Below are 7286 nucleotides of genomic sequence, written 5' to 3'. Positions count from 1 at the left end.
TGACTAACGTCAGGTGATCATCACGGTGTCATATCTAGTGCATTCTTAACATAGTTTTACAAAACAGGTTTGTTTGTTTGCGAAGGGCCATATCGCCTGCCAAGTTACGAACTGTTTTCAATTCTTCTCGTTTCCGCAATTCCACACCGCGTGGAAACATTCTTCAGCGCGCGGGAAAATCGTATGATGTCATAGCTATATTTTAATCCTCTTACATAAGGGTTACAGCACGACCTGTTCGGGCTTGGAAGTGAATTTCACTTCCGATGATTAAAAAATATATTCTCGCAAAACGAAGGCAAAATCTAATATCGAAAGTATATGGAGGGTGTCATTACAATGCTATTTTCAGGAAATCCTGTTAGTTTAACAACGACAAACTTGCGTCTTTTTTTTCTTCGCATGTAGCATATATTGATCACCAGATTTGTTGTTTCACTTTTCTTGGCGGAATTACGATGGTCCTTTATCTCAGGAAGCTAAATACAGGAAGACGTCCAAAAAACAGGTCACGCAATTCTTGTAGACCTCAGCGAAAATACGCTAAAATAACATCTGAACCCACTCAATCCGAAGTTGTTTTCAGACCTTTCTAATACCATAATCGGCAATGATATGGCGTAAATCAACAGACCCTTTTTATTCGGGGAATTCCCGTCACTTTCAAGCTTCATTTATCTTTTTTTTTTTTCTTTCAATATCTATTCAATTAATATATACAGGTTTTAAGGAATAGTTTCACGAAAGCTGAAAGTCTTCGTTTAGGATAAGTTTTGTTTTATAAGACATTTCTGGAACTGTCAACATCCATCAGTTGAACAAACTTATGCTCAGCACATAGGTTTGGGTGAAGCGAAATATTACAAATTGCTACATCATACAGTTGCATCACAACAATGATGGGTTACTCTACCAACAAAGATCATGAATAACAGAAGTCTTAAAACGTAAGGATTTGCCGCTTCAATAAACGTCGATCGAAGCGGGTGTAGGAAAGTCAAAAGAACCTTTAAAATTTGGGATTTCGGTTGATAAGTCACTAAATGAAACGTTGTTTCCTGGTTTATTTTTCAGGGTCTTGGGGAAATTCATAGATCGATAAAATTAAGTTAGAAAATCTTTGCAAATTTTGATGGAATCAAAGAAGTTAAAAATTTAAGGACATAAATACTTGTGACAGGCTCGTGTCATCAGCCAGTTCAACGGTATTTTGCAAACTCGCGGGCTTAGTTCCAGCATTGTTATTCAAAACGAAATTCTCTTTGTTGAGCTTAACACCTCATCAAAGGACTTGGCCAAATAAATGACAACTGACAAGTGGACAACATGTAATTTTCCAACATTGTTTCTAATGAATCAATGAATGTTGAAGATCACCATTGGAACGTTTAAGAAAGTGTCTGGAGGCTTTTCTGGATGTAAAATGCAAACTGAAATCTCTTTTAAAGTTGTAATTTATACTGTTGTTTTTCGAGGAAAGTTTTACTCATAGGGCTAACCTGTAGACTCTCCTTTTCAAATTTATATCCAGTTATATATGAGTTTGAATAAACATGTATGCTAGCTATGTTATATTATGTAAGGACGGGGAGCAGAAATAACTGGCCCTTTTAACTTCCTCGAGAAAATAGAAAAGAAGTTAGAGGAAGCATTTTCCCTCAGTAATTCAGTTGACTTATTTGAAGGTCCTTTAATTGGGCACAGTGACAAGCGAGTGAAATGGCACTGAGATGTTCGGAACAGTCGGACAGTAATATGCGAACGTTGATTTAGGAAGGACGTTCATAATATTATTCAATTGCTTCTCTACTAGCTGAACTCATCGAAGACATCCCGCTCCAAAGGCATAATACTCAAGTTGCTGAAAGAGGCCACTATATACGTTAATGGAAACAGCATTCACAAGAAACTGATTTACAGCTGATTCTGTCAAGATAAGAGGGGATCATTCACTACTCTTGTGGATTACAAGAGGATGGCAGTGTAAGACTTTGGAAGCTCAGATATAATACTGACCCTCCCGGGGGCCAGAAGAGTCGGGCCCCAGTAATTCACTAGGCGTAAACCGACTGATTTGTTACAGTGACATGCAATTTTTGCAAAAGGAATTTAGGACGCCAAATTGAAAACCAGGTATTGTTTACAATTCACTGAGGAGTGTATCACAATTTCCTTTTCCGCGTATTGTTACGACATCTGCAGTCAGCAACGAATTCGAATTGTTTTTTTTAGAGCCAATTGGATTACATTCTTGGTAGTTGTTTATCTTTGTTTGGTTATTTCTCAGTCTTATTATTGCATATCTTATCATGTGTTTGCAGGCCAAAGAGCCAAGTGATTTATTGCATAGAAAACGCCAAAACTTTAATTTCAATAAATGAATAACATTACTCGTGGCTCTGGAGCAACAATTGAATTCCCCTGAAGGAGCGAATTTTTTGGCTACCATTTTCAGGCTGAAGCTATTTTTGTCGTAACGAAATCCTCTTTCAAACAAGATTGTCACTTTTTGAGATTTTTTTCCCTTTGTTGGTAAAATCCCTGAGTTTCCCCTACAGTGCTGAGGAGACTGAGCTACAACGCGGAAATGACTACGTCATTGCAAAAGGTAGTACTGCAATCATGAGCTGTCCAGATGGTCTGCTGAAGACCCGTTTACTCAAACTTCCCTTAAACGTTTCAATGAACCGTACACCGAAATTGTAATTCACTTATTCCCAAATAAATGTGTTTAAAATATATTTTTAAGCTTCCTCCATCAAAAAAATTGGAGAATTATTGTATCCTGAATAAGATCGAAAAGTTAATTTAGGGGCTTTCGAAAAATTGCGTCTGAACCACAAGTTATTCCTTGTCGTAGGCTGTGATTTCGAATTACAACTAACCTCCTAAAAGTTCATATTTTTACTGTTTAAACGTTGACATTCAAAGGGTATTTCGCCAGGGATATACAAATGCTGCGGTTACGAAATTAAAGTAAAGTAGATATTATTCCCCTGTCAGCAGACCTCCGGGAATCAAGTACATCGACCTAACTGGAAGAAAAAGATACCTAAAAGAAAAGTAGATACCGAGTGCGACTGAATTTTTTGTCTCTCATCATTGGCGAGATAAAACCGGAACAACTGATTGGCTGTAGCGAGCAGGTTGATCTTATCGGATCAGGAAAAGCCTAACCAGGCGAACGAGAACGGAACGAACGTGGGTAAACTGCGTGACATTTTGTCACGTAATGCAACATTAATTACGTCACCAGCCAAACGACGTTGACAAAACTTTTTGGGTACAAGATGAATCATCTTATTTCCACCTCTTTTTTTTTCACGTTGTTTCCTCTAACGCCTTTAGAAAAAGCTGCTCGCTTAACCACTGAACGCGCGACAGTTGTTTCGCTTCGAATCGTCAAGATCGTCAGTTCTAGAAGTGGAACATGTTTACTGATCAGGATGGTGGGCTGGCGGGGCATGTTTGGGCTTGCCCGTTAACCAGGCTCAAGCATTTACAAATCGGATTTTGGGGTCGTTGGGATCTCGACCGGAAAATAATGTGCGATCAATTGAAATTGATCACACTCTAGAGGGTTTACTGGTCAGATCGGTTTTGTTTGAAGATGAATTTGTCTGGTTTTATTATTTTGGGCGATGTTGCACCTCTGGATAAGCCGTCTTTGTTTTCCAAGAACCTAATGTAAGAGCCCTCAAATCTCGAGGCGACTGTCGGACTTGTATCACTTCTAAAACGTGACACTTGCTCAGGAGAGGCATTCTGCCCGTGTGGGAGGAAAATATTCTCTGCTCGTTTCTTTCCCTTGCCATTCGATTTTTTCTTCAGTTTGAATTTTTTGTTGGTACTGATTTTCTTTATGTTGTTGTTTCTCAAATTTACTCCTACTGACCGACCCAATAGTAAACTCACTCGATAGTAAAACTTTTTTAAACAGTTCCCAATTACCCAGTATAATGAATACCATAATACTCTTTTTTGTCCCTAAAACATTTTACATAAGCATTGTTTTTATTTTCTCTTAGGGCTTACAAAGGTCCTAAGAAAAACTGAAAACAATGCTTGTGAAAAATGTGGAGGGACAAACAAAGAGTATTGTAGTATATTTGATACTGGCTAGTATCTTTGAAAACAATCGCAAATTGATCTAAAAAATGAGCAAGCCTTTGTTGTATAATTCAGTTTTATGTTTATACCTTGGGTCTATATTGCCATCGCTGTGAAACTGGCTGGAGCTGACCCCGATAATCATTTACAGGGTTGTCTGTAGACTCTGGATTGGTGTAAACTGTTCTTCGCCGTTATTCCTTAGGCTGAATTAGTGTAATTGGTACATTATCGCTGTCTAAATCTTTTCCTTCAGTCTTTGAACTCTTGAGAGAATTTGTTATAATCATATTCGTTTCTATTTTTCAGTGTTTTCATTTGGGATGTAAATAATTTACGTTGCCTTGGCTAGCTTTTTGTGGGTTTAAGCTTCTCAAGAGTTAATCCATTTTATAAATTAGCCGTACTGAGAAAATAGTGTTGTTGTTAACAATACTGCGCCTACACTTGCAACTATTAGGTTCCTTACAATTAACACATATTGAAAAAGTCTAAAATTAAACTTTTATAGCATTAACTGCCACACTTTGTGAAATTAGTGTCACTTTTTTTACCACCTACTTACTTCATTGCTTTTTTTTCCCTCTTCTACTCGTATTTGTTCTTAAGATCTCACTGAAGTATAATAATATTTGATGAGACCAGAGGATATTAAATAGATTGAGACATCTACGAGTTTTGCATCGGAAATATCATGATTTTGCTAATCTGAAAATTGCCTTTGTAGTGTGCCGCTAAGTACTTTTGCCGATTAAGTGCAATGAAAGTTTGTTTTAGCTAGTTTAAGCGATAATTGGTCAAACGAGTGATTAATCATTGCGTCCATGGGGTCTCCTTTATCGCTTTCCTGTATTTATTAGAAAAAAATATGACCTTTACTCTTTTTAGTATATTATCATCCACCCCGCAGGGACGAGACACCTCCCCATTCAAACGGCATTGAATTGGACGGGCGCAAACATGGGGATATTTTTTATGTGGGCGCATTTTTTAACGAAAAAAGACTGAGGACCGCAAATGCAAAAATTGAATATGTTCTTTCTCTCAGGTTAAAACTGATTATGGTCAATTATAACGCGCAACTTATTAACGGTTGCTATACAAAAAAACATGGTATGATTATCGCACATGCGAACTGCAAAAATGATCTCAATTTATCTAAATGAGTTTGTAGTAACACAATCAGATGAACACGAATAATTACACTTTTCTTTTAAACGAAGGCAATTTCTGTCCACAGAGCTTGGAAAGCTTCGTTAGACAATTCCAAACTGACTCTGTAACCGTGAAAACTCCCACGACAAGCGGCATGAGGTGTAAGTAGTGCCTTTGAGGCTTTCGGTTTTACGTGACCACAGAAATCCGGAAACTGCAAGCCCACGAACTCTCTTTTTATCGGCCTACTTGATAAATTCAATTTGCCCACGGGGATACTTACGATCAACCAAAATAATAAAACTTCCTTCTTACTTTTCCTCTCATATTATACTTACTGATTGATTCAGTACCGGATGACACCTTGGTTACCCTTCACTGAGGGTTAAATTTGCCAGATGACGTTTAAATTTGTTCGATGTGGGATCCTTAGTCTTAGGGCCAAGTCGCACTAGAGGACAATTTCAGATTTGTTCTGGACAAATCCGACTTGAAATCGACCAGTGACAAAAAATTTGTCTGGAAAGCTACAGTCGCACTTGAGAACAATATAACAATATCTGTTCACATTCATGACAATGAAGTAAAAGCATTTTAATTCAATTTTCATTCAGTCCTCGATTGATCGAAAGTTGGACAGCGCTACCAGCGATCAAAACCAATCAGTTTGTAACTCAGGCTATATCAGGCTTCGTGCGGCGCCCCTCTCTTTTAGAGCATTATTTAGAGCATTACCCAACTCAGTGTTTTCTCTGAAGAGAACTAGCATATCAATAGCGTGGTATCGTAGGTCAGAGGAGTGTAAGCATCAGAAAAAGCCATGAAACCTTAAGTGAAATAGTCTGAACTAAAAATAGCTCATGAACTACAAACACATTTCCTCTCGAAGGCGTCGGTTAGAAACCCAGCCCGATTTCGATGAATTTGCACCGACCTTCGGAAATTCCATTATGATACAAGTCACTTACACAATTTTAAAATCTTTCGTTGGGTATAGTTCAATGTTTTTTCAAAACAATTATTTTCTGCCTTTTTTCACCTTCGCAAGTAGAAACTGTGTTTTTGAATGCATATCTTCCAATGCAGTGGAAGTCTCCTTTCGACAGTGAACTGATTACTACGAACGTCTCCTTTGTAGAATGTCTTGCAGATATGTCCAGAAATGCGCAACATAAGCGTCACGACATTTTCCTCTTGCTCTTGCAACTTTTGCATCACTCACATGTGGGCGGAATGAAAACAATAAACACCCAAAAATGTCCCCTACAGTCGGGGCTACAGTCCGGCCCTCGTGTAAAAACTCACCAAAAGCTTAATTTACAAGAAATAGCATTTCTATTCGGCGTCTCGTATGTATATATCTACAGCATTCAGCGCTTGTAAGATGGCAACCTCTGAATCAAATGTTTGTATTGCAAGCGAAAGCATACAGATTTAAGACTAAATACTTAAAATTCTCCGTCTGCCGGATAATGGTTATGTGAATACTTTGTAGCATCGTAACCGTCGGCGGTTACACCACGGTAGAGCTGTACCGCATTTATTTCCATTTGTTAATCGGAATCCCGGCGACGATTGTGCAGGCTTGCAGGTCAAAGGAAATTGCACCGATGAAATCACCGCCGTTTAATGACAGTGCTATCTTTCCCATACAACACGCTTCAACTTGATAGGTAAGTCTTATCTTGAATTTCCCATGTCACTTAACGTCAATTTTGCTCAATAAAATGTCAAATTAGTCATTGCGTGCCTGTCGTATAATTCAATTTACTCCCTAGCCATATATTTTAGGTCACATTGCCGTAAAATCACGCTACGTTAAGAATCCATTATTTTTTACTGTTCTACACAGTTACACGACAAGAAGTTAAATATAGAGCAAATTGCGATCTAAGGATCCTCCGGAAAATAAATCAAAAAAATTTAAAATAGCTTAGCTGAAAGGACAATGAATTTTTTTGGAAAGAGAGCGTTTCTTTCCATGGTTTGACTAATACGTGCATAGCTCTGTAAATTGCAGA

This window comes from Montipora foliosa, chromosome 12 (assembly GCF_036669935.1).
Source record: "Montipora foliosa isolate CH-2021 chromosome 12, ASM3666993v2, whole genome shotgun sequence".
Taxonomy (NCBI): domain Eukaryota; kingdom Metazoa; phylum Cnidaria; class Anthozoa; order Scleractinia; family Acroporidae; genus Montipora; species Montipora foliosa.
Note: the sequence above shows the minus strand (reverse complement) of the source record.